This window comes from Vombatus ursinus, unplaced genomic scaffold, assembly GCF_900497805.2.
Source record: "Vombatus ursinus unplaced genomic scaffold, bare-nosed wombat genome assembly UNPS02015175.1, whole genome shotgun sequence".
Taxonomy (NCBI): Eukaryota; Metazoa; Chordata; class Mammalia; order Diprotodontia; family Vombatidae; genus Vombatus; species Vombatus ursinus.
The window spans coordinates 7,339,839-7,353,674 of NW_020954953.1; positions in this window are offsets into that span (position 1 = coordinate 7,339,839).

The window sequence follows — 13,836 nt, forward strand, 5'->3', positions numbered from 1 at the left end:
GGCCTCGAGGCTGTAGGTTCCCCACTCCTGAAATAAACCGGCTGGTTATTTCCCAGAACATAACAGTCAGTCAAACAGCATTTATTAAGCACCTACTATGTGCTAGGCACTGTATAATAAGCATTTATTTTGGGAGTATTTGTTAGCTCAGTAGTCATATCCGTTCCACATGTGGTCTTTGCCACAGGCAACCAAGTTTTGAAAATTCCATGCCATTTAAAATTATTGGACCTTTTGGGCCTTCAGTTTACCATGTCTTTTTCTAATTTAACTGTCATCTTTCTTATCAACTACGACTACTATGCCACTGAATTGCCTTATTTTGACCAACGATGGATTTAAAAATTATTTTTAAATGTTTCTTAAACTCTCAATTGTCTGGGGTGGTTTATGGTGATCATTATTTCAGTGGTGTTGAACATTCTGTGATAGCTAAGAACAATTAGGATAATTCAGAACTGCTCAGAAAGTGTTGCATATTTTAAATCCTATGACTTTCTTAGGCTATCCTTAAGTGCCTTTTTTCACTCATAAAAATCTATTCCCCCCTTTCTACCATTAAAAGCCCTACTGTGATGTTTCATCATGGGGTCAAGGTGAGCCTGAATTCTCAAAGGATATGCTCACAGAACTGAAGCTCTGACGAGTTTTACTAAGTTAGATATCTCTTATCTAAGAACCAGCATAACTGAGTTCAGAAAGGCTCAGGAAACCAGGTGGGCCTCAAAGTAATAAATTTTTCAGCCCCAGCAACTCTCAAAGATCATCCATTAAGTCATAAAAGGTTTGTTAGATCCTTACAGATCCTTAAATGATGGAAATAGAAATCTCTTCTGTGGTTATAATGTGAGAGAGTGCTTATGGACCAGACGACTTGTTTTACTGGTAAATTATTATATAACTCACTTCCTGTACTATATTCTTCCTATACTGTATTTTTTTCTACACATATTTTCCTTTCTTAGTTTCTTTTCCCTATATTGCTCATTATTTTTGCTATTATTACTATTATTGTTCACTAATGTTTGCTTATCTAGCCATTACCTGACAATTCTAATATTTAGAACACAATGAAAAACAGAAAGGAAGACACAAAAATTGTGCACTAAAGTTTATTCACTTTATTCCTTTACTCAAGGTCTATTTACTTTTGTTTAAACACAATTTTAACAAGCTTGATGGTCTTATTTCACAACCCATAGGAGACTGGAGCAATAAATTTTAAAGGATTTGTACATTGAGGGGGAGGGACATCGTGACATTGCAAGACACATTTAGCAACAAGAAGTGACATGAAAGTCTGAGACTGAGAGAGGATGAAGACAGAAAAACTAAGGAAGAAAATGTATATGAGAATTGAAAATGCCTAGCAGTCTGAAGTAATTTAGCGTAGGGGATAGAGAGAACCTGAGTTTTTTGTATATTACAGCACCAAACAATAATTAGTGTTCATATGTTAAAGTAATATTGCTATAAAAATTTCCTTAATATATGTAATATACTTGAAATATATAAGCATTGAATAGCTCTGGATAGCAATCCTTCCCTTCCAAAAACATTCTATTTTTTTTTTTGTTTGTTTGTTTGTTTTGTGGTGGCAATAGAGTCAAACAAAGGAGCCAATTGTCTGGACCCTAGAGAATTTTAATTTTCATTTAAATTAGGGAACTGACCCTTCAACATAAAAAGCCATATGAAGACCAGCAGATAATAAATGTTGTCTGACACGATTTGATTTTCTTTTTTTTTTCTTTGTCAATGGGGTTAAGTGACTTGCCCAGGGTCACACAGATAATTTGATTTTCCTAAAACAAAAAGAAATCTAATCTATTCCAATGATGGCTCTTCAATGAGACCCGTGAACATAAATTTACAGAGAGTCAGTATCCTGGGCTGAAACATGAACCACATTCTTAGTTCAGATTTGGTTTTATTTTATCTACATTTTTACATAATTTGCATCCATACAGTCTAGAACTCATTAAAAAACTTTCTTTGTCACTTGACCAAGTGTTGTGACCATGCTTGAGGTTATTCTCCAATTCTTACCAATAATTTGATTTGAGAATGCTTGGGACAATTCCTACTGTTTGACTCAGTGATTTCTCCCCTCTGGTCATAAACTAAGGAAGTACAATATGTACTAAAAAAAAAATTTAGTAGCATTTTTTTTTGTAATACCAGAGAACTGGAAGTAAAGTGGGCACTCATTATGGCTGAAGAAATTGTGGCATATGAATGTCATCATAAAGTGAGGTACACGAATAATTCAGAACCACATGGGAAGATTTATATGAACTGATGCAGAGTAAAATAATAAGAACCAATAGAACCAAATTACAATATCTATAATGAAAAAGAATTTCATAAGGTATCAGTCCTATTGGACAAATGATAAAATACACCTGAATCAAACAATAAACAGGAAAGGGACTACTAGTGCAGAAAGGCTTATGCATTGTCAAACAATTATTTATTGGTTCTGTTTGTTTAACTGTTTTCCTTGGGAGGGTTCAACTCTAGGGCAGAAGATGGACTATATACAAAAATGACAGTGACTTAAAACAAACAAAAAACCTTTGATAAAGCATTTTAAAAAATAATAAAACTGCATGAGCAGATACCTTTAACTAGCTATGTGACTTCAGGCAAGTAGCAGAACTTAATTGCTTGTGCCTTTAGTTTCTTTATCTTTCAAATGAGTAAAGTAGATGGACTAGATGACCTTTAAGGTCTTTTCCAGGTGCAACCGGCTATGATTGATACTATATCATTGCCTTTTGCTTTAAAAAAATGCTGATTATGATCTATGTTTATGGGTGTGGTTGAAAAGACCAATCCAGGTCAAACAGCCTTCCCAAATTATGCATACATGAAGACCTCTCTTCCATTTGTGACTGTAGTCACTCTTTACATAACTCTTCACTGGTGGCAACTTTGGCTCTTAGATTTGATGAAAAAGAGACACCCACATTCCTGTTGGGGACACACAAGACTGATTTGCTTATTGTGATCATTCTCCAATTCAATATTGTGGTTTAGTACCTACTGAATTGGTTTTCTTTAATTGTTCATGAGTGTTTCACTGCACAACGGCTGCCTGAGCATCCTACTTTTGTCCATTTTCTTTTCGTACTCAGGCCAACCAAGTTGTTTGGTAATGAGCATTGCTTTAGTACTGGTGAAATAGTTATATATTCTATGATTTCATTGTTGGTGAAATTGGCTGACATTTCCATGGTCAGGAGGGTTTCCAGAAGTTGCTGATAAAAACTTCTCCAAAAACAAAATGGAATACCCTCATAGATCTAGTTGGAACATCACCAGAATTTTGTGAACATTCAGTCTGGTGTTTGTTATTGTTGTTCAGTCGTTTTCACTCATGTCCAACTCTTCATGACCCCATTTAGGGTTTTCTTGGCAGAGATGCTGGAGTCCTTTGCCATTTTCTTCTCTTGTTCATTTTACAAATGAAGAAACTGAGGCAAACAGGGTTAAGTGGCTTGCCCAAAGTCATATAGCTTGTAAGTGTCTGAGACCAGATTTGAACTGAGGAAGATGGGTCTTTCTATCTCCCGGCCTGTCACTCTATCCACCATGTCAGTGTTATATGGAACTAAGGTAATTTTATTCATCATGGAACAGAACTTTTCCTCCCACCAAATGTATTCCTTATCACATTATTAAGTATTGGTTATCCTATTCCCATCTAGGGTAGAACTGTGAGTACATTATGAATTTTGACTCCCTGAAATTTTCATGAATTTTTAAAATGTTAAGAGAAAATTCCAGATAACTCACATTTATCTAGTATTTTAAGCCTTAGTGAATTTGAAATTGATATTTTTGTTTTTATACCTCCTATGTTTCCAGATATATCCCTCTTTCCTCTTCTTTCCATAGAGTCATTCCTAATAACAGAGAATAAAAGAGAAAGAAGGGGGGGAAAGCAGTTCAACAAAACTAACATATGAACTGAGTCTGGCAGAACATTTAATGGTCCACACCCATAGCCCCCCATCTCTGCAAAGAAGGTAAGGAGATGCATTTTCCCATCTCATTCTCATTCTCTTTGGTCAAGATTGATCATGATAATTACCTAGCATTCAATTTAAGTTTTTTTTGTTCTATGTACATCATTATAATCATTCTGCATAATATTTTCCTGGTTCTGCTCACTTCACTCTGCACTGATTCATATAAGTCTTTCCATGCTTCTCTGAATTCTGTATATTCACTGTTTCTCACAGCATAGTAATATTCCATTACATTTATGTTCTGTAGTTTGTTAAGCCACTCCCCAATTGATGGGCATCTACTTTGTTTACAATTCTTTTCAACTTAAGTGCTTTAAGTCTTAAAAGCACTTTCCTCAAAAATATCATTTTACAGATGAAGAAACTGAGGCTCAACTACCCCAAGACGATCATTTTCCCACTATACCACACTATCTCACCATCCTGCTGTGACCTAAAAGTTCATCCATCACAGAGAATTGACTTGAATCTTAATGTTTTATTTTCCTAACATTTTCTAAAAATTGGGAAAATATGAATTAAAAGGCTATGGAGAATGATGGGAATCTTACCTGGATTCATAGCATTGGAATAATTTTTGAATCCTAGATCTTTGTTTTAACCTCTCACAATCAGTTACCAAGTATTCATGATGCTCCATTCATATTTCTGACCCACCCATTTATCTTGATTGCATAGACGGATATAGTTCAATGCCTAAACACTTTCCAACTGAACTTCTATAGTTTCCCCAAGGCTGACCTCCATGTCTGCATCTTACTACACACTCAGAACTGTACTGGGTTACTTTGCAAACTCCTTGAGGGCAAGGAATGGTTTTTGCCTTTGTCTCCCTAGCACCTCAACATTAAATGAGATGTAAAACAAGTTCATATGTGCTCACCTACTGTGTTTACTAGGGTCATAAATGAGATGAGATATGTAACTGAGAATCACCTCAACAAGTCATCCAGCCTTCACTTGAAGACCACTAATGAAGAGGGTTTAGAGCTAAAATGGACTTTCAGTGTCATCTAGGCTAACCTCATTTTACAGATGAGAAAACTGAGGAGAAAGGACTTTCCAAGGTCACAAAGTAATAAATAGCAGAACCAGAATTCAAAGCCAGATCCTCTGACTCCAAATCTAGTTTCTTCTACTTTAGCATGGAGGATGTATTTTCCATAGTCAAAGAGAAGTATTTTCTACATGTGGTATGCATCTTCAGATGCTTCTTTTTGTAGATGATATTGTACTGAGTGTAACAAACCTTAGAACCTTGTATGGTCTCCTAAATGAAATCTACAGCCATTCAACTGAGATAAGCACAGTCATTCACACTGGAAGAAAAAAAAAGTAGATGAAAAATGCTTATTGTCTTGATTATATATACTGTACATATATGTACATACATATATGTATATTTTATATACATTATATACACATATATGTATATGTTACATGCATTATATACACATCTATGCATCTTTTATATATTTATTACACATACACACACACACACACACACACACACACACACATACATACACACACATTTCACGATGTCCAAAAGGCAGTTGCTGATTCAGGACTGGAGATTAGAAAGGAGAGTAGTACTGGATATATATATCTGAGAATTATCTGCATAGAGATAATCACTGAACCCATGGAAGCTGATAACATGACCAAACAAGATTGTGTCAAGAGAGAAAAGGAGAAGGCCCAGGACAGAGCCTTAGAGGACATCCATGGTTAGTAGGCACGATCTGGAGGAAGAACCAGCAAAAGAGAATGCAAAAGAGTGTTCAGATATGTAGGAAGAGAACCAGGAAAGAGCTGCGTCAGAAAAGCTTGAGAGGAGAGTGCTCAAGAGGACAGAGTGATCAACAGTGTCAAAAGCTGCATAGAGGTTAAGAAGCAAGAGAGTTGTGAAAAGCTATTAGATTTGGCAATTAAGAAATCATCGGAGAGAGCAGTTTAAACGTGAAATGATGAGGCTGGAAGCCAGAGAGCAGAGCTTTTAGAAGTGAATAAGAGGAGAAAAATTGGAGGCCCTAATGGTAAACAGCTTTCTCAAGGAGTTGAACCATGAAAGGGAGGAAAGCCACAAGCTGATGGCTAGCCCAGATAGTAGGATCAAGTGAGGGTATTTTAAGTTTGGGAGAGACATGGGCATGTTTATAGGAAGCAGAGAAGGAGCCAGCAGATAGGGAGAAGCTGAAGATTAGAGGGAGAGTAGAGATCATAGAGGGAGCAATCAACTTGGAGAAGATGAGTGAAATGGCATCAAGAATGCATGGAGAGCAGGGGTTCTTAAGCTGGAGTCCATGAACTTAAAAACATCTTTTTTGGTAACTATTTCAATATAATCAGTTTCTTTTATGAGACATTTTATTTTATGTGTTCAAAAACATCATTCTGAGAAAGGCTTTACCAGGCTGCCAAAGGGATCCATCACACGCACGCATGTGCGCGCGCACACACACACACACACACACACACACACACACGCACACACACACACACAGAATTGGGTGGTGTGGTATGGGTGGGCTAGAGATAATGAGGAGTCCAGGATGATTCCTAGGTTTAGAACCCGAGGAACTGGGAGGATGGTGGTAATTATGGTAATAGAGAAGTTTGGGGTTGGGGGGGTTAGAGGGAAAGATAACGAGTTCCATTTTAGACATATTTAGTTTCAGATGTCTGATCCAGTTCAAGATGTCTGCAGTTGAATATACAAGAGATCAACGGAGAGGTTGGGGCAGGAAAGGTGGATTTGAGAATCATCAGCATAGAGAGGGCAACTATATCCATGGGAACTAATGAGATTGCCAAGAGAAATAGTATAGAGGGAGAAGAGAAGAAAGTCCAGGACAGAGCCCTGAAGGACACGTAAAGTTAGAGGTCATGACCTAAATGAGAAAATTCAGCAAAGAAGACTGAAAAGGAGTAGTCTGATAGATAGGAGAAGAACCAGGAGAGAATGCTATCCTAAAAACCTAGAGAGACATGAATATCAAGAACAAGAAAGTGACCGATAGTATTAAAGGCTTCAGAAAGGTCAAGAAGATGGGGCAGCTAGGTGGTGTAGTGGATAGAGCACCAGCCCTGAAGTCAGGAGGACCTGAGTTCAAATACGGCCTCAGACCAAACACTTGACACGTATTAGCTGTGTGACCCTGGGCAAGTCACTTAACCCCAATTGCCTAAAGAAAAAAGAAAGAAAGAAAGAAAGAAAGGTCAAGAAGAATGAGGATTAAGTAAAGACCATTAGATCTAGCAATGAAGAGATCACTGGTAACCTTGGAGAGAGTAGTTGGGGTGATGAGGTTGGAAGCTGGATTGTAAAGTACCAATTGAAATATACAGAGTGACAGGAGAGAAAATGGAGGCACCTACGGTAAACTGCCTTCCAGAGGAGTTTAGCCACAAAGGGCAGCAGAGATAGAGGATGATAGCAGGGATGGAAGGAGCAAGTGAGGGTCTCTTCAGGATTGGGGAGATATAGACATATTTGTGAGCTGTAGGGAAATAGCCGGGAGACAGGGAGAGATTGAAGATAAGTGAGAGAGGGGGCTGATAGAGGGAGCGATCTGCTGGAGAATATGGTATGGAATGGAATCACTTGTGCATGTGGAGGGTTTTCTTGGCAAAGAGAAGGGCCGCTTCATTATGTGAAATGGAGGGAAGGTGGACGTGGTGACGGAGGGTATGAATGATATGTGATGAGGAAGAGAAGAGAAGAAGGACCTCAAGGCCAGTGGCTTCAGTTTTTTCTATAAACTATGAGGCAAAGTTCTCAGCTGAAAAGGTGAGGGGGAAAAGGCACCATGGAAGGTTTGAGGAGGTATAAATAGATTTAGAGAGCCGCTGCGGAGAGTGGGATAGTGAATAAGGGAAGTATAGCAGGATTGCCTACCAACAGTGAGGGCCCAATTGAGGTTGAGTAACATAAATCTATGGTGGACCCAATCAGAACAGTTGTGAGATTTTATCTACCTTTGTTCAGTAGCAGCACGTGTGTAGGAGCAAAGGCAGTAGATGATGAGAGTTAGCAAAGGCTGAGGCTTGGCAAGGTGCAAATGGCAATATGATGAGGGGGCCAGGGAGTCACCAAGGAGTCAAGATGAGGAAAGAAGGATAGACTGGCTAGTGCAGGGATAATGGCCTGGGAGAGAACTGAAGGGTCAAGGGACTGGAAGTGGACAAAGAGTCATGCTTGCTAAGGTAAGGCAGAGGGAGACATAGAAAGCCAATAGACTATGGTCAGATAAGATGATTTTAGAATTCTTGAACATGAAGGTGGTACATTTGTGTGTAATGGCATGATCAAGGGTATGACGATCTTTGTGTGTGGTTAAAGTGGGATAGAGTAGTAGGTCATGGGAAGAGAGAAGGTTGAAGAACTGAGTGATTACAGTGTTTGAGGGAGTATCAGTATGTCTACTGAAGTCCCCTAGTATGAGAGCAGAAGTTGGGGGAGGAGAGAAAAATTATGAGCCGGCTACTGAATTAGTTGAAAAAAGAAGGGGAGTGAACTGGAAACCTGTAAAGAATAGCTACCAGGATTTTGATTGGGTGGTAGATATGGATTGCATGAACCTCAAAGAAGGAGAGGTTATCAAGAGATGGAAACAGGGGGAGAACTTGGAAGTGGCAATGGAGAGCAAGGAGTACCCCAACTCCCCACCTCTGATCAGAGAGCAGAGTGGAATTAGTGAAGATGCAGCTGGTACTGGAAAGGGTGGCCAGGGAGGCTCTGTAATCAAGATGGAGCCGGGTTTCAATAATAGCTAGCAATAGTAGATGAAGGAAGTGAGAGAGGAAAAGGTTTAGGACGAAGCAAAGCAAAATAGGCATTCCATAGGACATAGTGGAAGCGGTACATAGTGTTTAGTTGCTGCTCTTGGGAGGGAGGGTTGAGAGGGATGGGAAAATAAGGAACCTTAAAGCACTATACACATGATTTATTATTACAATTATTATTAGACAAAGTTTGACCCTAGAGATGAATAGAGAAAATGCAACTCCCTTCTCTTGGAGGTGGGAGACTGTGGGTGTGAAATACTGTGTATGTGTAATCATACTTGGTTGACATATTAGTCGGTTTTCCTGAACTTATTTTCCTCTTTCTGTTTTTAGTTTTTGTTACAAGGGATGGTTCACTGGGTTGAAGAGGGAGGTTTTATTCAGAAATGAAGGTGATATTAAAAGTCAAATATATATTTTTTTTATTTTAAAGATTAAAAATTATCCCTATTAGGATGATTCCAAGTAGGTGGACGTGCTCAGTTCAGATAGTTTACCATAATGTTCATTCGATATCCTGCAGATTGCTTAATGCTTTAGTTTGAAAGGATCCCTAAAAAAGTGAAATTTCATCACCAAATATGTGAGTCATACTTTCATTTTATTTCAGTTGACATGGTAGTGAGCTCTTTCGGCATAAAGTGAAATGGTGATATATATGTATTGCAGCCCTCTTGAGACTTGTCACCTGAGAAGGCCCATAGACTGTAGGAGCTGAGAATGCCCGGTTAAGCCTTCCACACCCATTGTGTGAATACTGGGGCTCCTTCCCCACCTTTCTCAATCATCACTCCCCCAGTGCCCCAGGGAGTGGTACAAGAATCTGTTTCCGCTTCTCAGCCACAGCTGGTGCAGAGTCAGGTTACCTCGCAGTACAATTGAGCATCTGATTATCAGGCCTGTGGAGTAACTTGCATGGTTGTACTTTTCCAGGGTTAGAAAGGGAATGGCAATGGGTCCACTACTCCTAGAAGACTACCCAAATGGCCTGGCATCATGGTGGTTTGCCTGGGTTGTTTTACAGCGATTGCTCTAACCCTTCTTTGGCAAAGAAACCTCAGCTCCCACTGCCCCGTGGTAGATCTTTGGCTGGCTCTGTGGAAAAGTAAATGAGTGAGGAATCAGAGTATCCACGCCATTTTTTTCCTGTATTTCTGCTGTGCCTCTAATTTTATATGTAGGAGTCAGGAATGAGGGGAAGGATCGTGGATATAGAGAAACACCCTTAGAAATCATTCAACCCAACCCCCTCATTTTAATATCAAGTAAATTAAGAGCCACAGAAAGGTACAGGATAATAGATTTAGAGCTAGAAGGTGACATATGAGGTCATCTAATCCAACTCCCTCATTTTGCAGAGGAGGAAACTGAGGCCCAGGGAGATTAAGTGACTTGCCTAGAGTCACACAAATAGATTTGAACCCAGGTTCTCTAGCTCTAGTTCCATTTGAACTATTTTCTACCATATTGCTAGGTTTTCCATAAGATCATCTCCTGATGAAGCATTTGCCAGAAATCACCTCACCCACAAGTAATAACAACAGCAACATTTATATAGGGCTTTGAAGTTTGCAAAGCACTTTACAAATATTATCTCATTTTGTCTTCATAACAACTCTGAGAGGTAGGTACTATTATTATTCCCATTTCACAGATCAAGAAAGCGAGTTAGGCAGAGGCCCAGGGGAGGAATAGTAGTAATAGTAGTAATGGTAGTAGCAGTAGTGGTGGTGGTGGTGATGGTAGCAGTAGTAGTAGTAGTGGAGTAGTAGTGGTAATAGGATAGCATCTTTCTACATATGTCCTTTATAGTTAATTTGGCTATTTATGTAGTAAGTATCTGAGGCTGGATTTGAACTTAGGTCTTCCTGACTCCAGGTCTAGTGATCTATCCACTGCCCCACTTAACTTGCCTGATAGGGTTATCCATGGCACAAGACAGATCATTCAGTACCTAGTCTACCACCCTGCATATAAGCAAGCATTTAATAAATGGTTGTTAAATTGAACTGAATTGAAATAAGCGTTAGAATCACCTAAGGATGTGCAATGTGTATTTGATCCTCTTGTTGAGACTCTATTCCCTTCCGGTACCTGTGTGACTTTGTATATCTTTACCATGTTTGACCAGCTCTTTCAAAAACTTTATTTTTAGCCCCTACAGGGATTTCTAGAGGTAACCCCTGTGTAGCCATGGTAACGTGTGGTTATGTCTTGGAGGTGCGTGCCTAAGAATAACTGGGGCAGCAACAGGTGGCTCCCCTAGCCTTCTTCCTTCCCTCCCCACACCCAGTCCCTTAAAAGGAGGGTGAACTCCCACTACGGGGAACTACCCGATTTCCAAGATCGGCCAGCAACGCCTGCCCTCTGTCTGAAGACATAGCCTCCTAACATTGCTGCTGACTATATACGCATGTGTGCATAGTGTATAAAGCAAGAAAACAAAAAGAAGGAATAGAAATTGAGGTTATTCTACTTTAAAATGTGCATCAGTTCATTCAATTATCCTTTCAATCTTTCATTCATAGATAAACATTTAAGGAGGCACTGCAAATAACATTTGGATGTCATGGACTGTGAGCTTCAGTGTGTGTGTGTGTGTGTGTGTTTTATAGATAATGAAACTGAGGCACAGAAAGGTTATGATAGGAAACTACTAGAATATTTAAACAAGTGAAAAAACATGTAGTAGCATATGTACTCATAACTGTTGAGAAAACGGGAAGGAAGGAAGGAAGGGAAATGGACAATGCATCTGAGTGTACATGGGAAGGAGATGACATTGGAAGGCTTCTTGGGGGATAAGTCTTTAGGCTAGTCTCAAAGGAAGTAAGGAATATGGTTTGGTCAAAAAGAGGGGGAAAGACGCTCCAGGCAGAGGGATTAGCATGAGTCAAGGAACTGGTGCAGAAACAAGCTTTTATAAGAAACAGATCTTTCTAATAAAACCAAACATTTCCAAATTGATTACATCCTGTCCTATCCCATCGCTTCCCTTACGTATGCACAGTTCTTCAAGGAGCTCTAATTCTGTTAGTCTGGGTACTCTCTCTACTGATACAGATCTTGACTTTTCTCTAACTTAGTAGATGGCCTTTTTGAGATGCCGCATTCCCCACTCCCTCCAAAAAATGTCACTACAAGGCTAACCTGAAGATAGCTCTCTTTGAATTTAGCTAGGCTAACTCTCAGAATGCAGATATCATTTATCTCAGACTTGATATATCTAAATGTATCTTTCTTTCATTTCTTGAATTTTTCTGTCTGTTCTACTTCTCTTAAAATGTCTCTTGTTATTCACCTAGACTCTTCTCTAAGCCTCTCAGAAGCAGGCAGACACACCTAAGGAGACTCACACTGAGAGACCGAGCCAAGTTTAAAAGAAACAGTCTCCTCTTCTGTGTGCATTGGGTCATGTTGAAAGGAGGGGTATGGCCAATCTGCTACAATTTTAAGGCACTGCTGCTATTGTTCTAGGGTTTCTGGGAATCCCGGACAAAGAGGCGAGTGTTCTCAGCTTCTGAACTGAAGTGGCTACTCGGGTGAAGAGAGGTATCTGGTGCAACCAGAACCACCCATTTTGGTAGCGGTTGTTAATTAAGAGATCAAAAGATTCAGACATGCTTTGGAATAATATCCAAGATTAAATGATCTTGTCTGCCTTCTAAAGTGAGCAGGGGCAAATATACCATGGAAACAATAGCTGCACGAAGACATAACACTAGTAGATTTTTCACCAAGATGGTGGTAATAATAGTAGAGTAGTGGGGGTAATAGGAATAGGAGTAGGAGTAAGAGTAAGAGTAATAGTGGTGGTGGTAGTAGAGGAGGAGGAATAGCAGTAATAGTAGTAGTAGTAGTGGTGGTAGTGGTGGTGATGGTAGTAGTAGTAGTAGTAGTAGTAGAGTAGTAGTGGTAATAGGAGGAAGAGTAACAGCAGTAGCAGAGTAGAAGAAGTAATAATAGTAGCAGGAATAGTAGTGGTAGTGGTAGAAGTGATGGTAGTAATTGAGTAGTAGTGGCAATAGTAACAGTAGTCGTAAAGTAGTAGGAGGAGCAATAGCAGTAGCAGGAATAGTAGCAAGAATAGTAATAGTAGTTGTAGTAGTGGTAGTAATAATAGTAGTAGTAGAGTAGTAGTGGTAATAGAAGGAGGAAGAGAAGAAGTAATAGTAGCAGTAGAGTTACAGTAGTAGCAGGAGTAGTAGTAAGAATAGTAATAGTAGTAATAATAATAGGAGGATGAGAAGTAATACTAGTAGGAGGAATACTCATTTATTTTTAATTTATGGAATAAAACAAGTATTTCTATAACATAGTACAATAAAAAAGATGATTGCACATGAAACTGCAAATCTACTATACATAACTTGCTATTCCTTTCAAATATACAACAAAATTATCATGTAAATTTCTTTTTTTTCTTCCCTCCCCCGTGCCCTAGAGATGTCTACCATTAGACCCAACTAGGCATACATATAGTATGTATGTAGGTATGTATGTATATCAGGTTAAGTGACTTGCCCAGGGTCACACAGCTAGTAAGTGTCTTGTGTGTCTATATGCAATGTTGTATTGTGTTGTGTGTACTATATACAATGTTCTCTTGGTTCTGCTTATTTCACTCTTCATTATTTTGTGTAAGACCTTCCATGTTTTTCTTCATTGAGCTCATCATTTCTTATATCACAATAGGAGGAGTACTCTTACTAAGCATAGGAATAGTAGTAGGATTAATAGTAGTAGTAGTAATAGTCAGAGTAATAATAGTAGTATAGTAATAGTAGGAGAAGTAGGACAAGGATGAGGATGAGGACGAGGGCAAAGAGGGAAAGGGTAGTAGCAGTAGCAGCAGCAGTAGCTACTGCTGCTTTGGGTTTATCTCAGAAAATTTCCCTGAGTCAGAAAGAGGGCTTATGTTTGAAACACATAAATTTAATCAGCTTACTAGTTTTTGTATGGATATTTTGGTTTATGAAGCTTTGATGGGGAGATTAGAGGTCAAGGA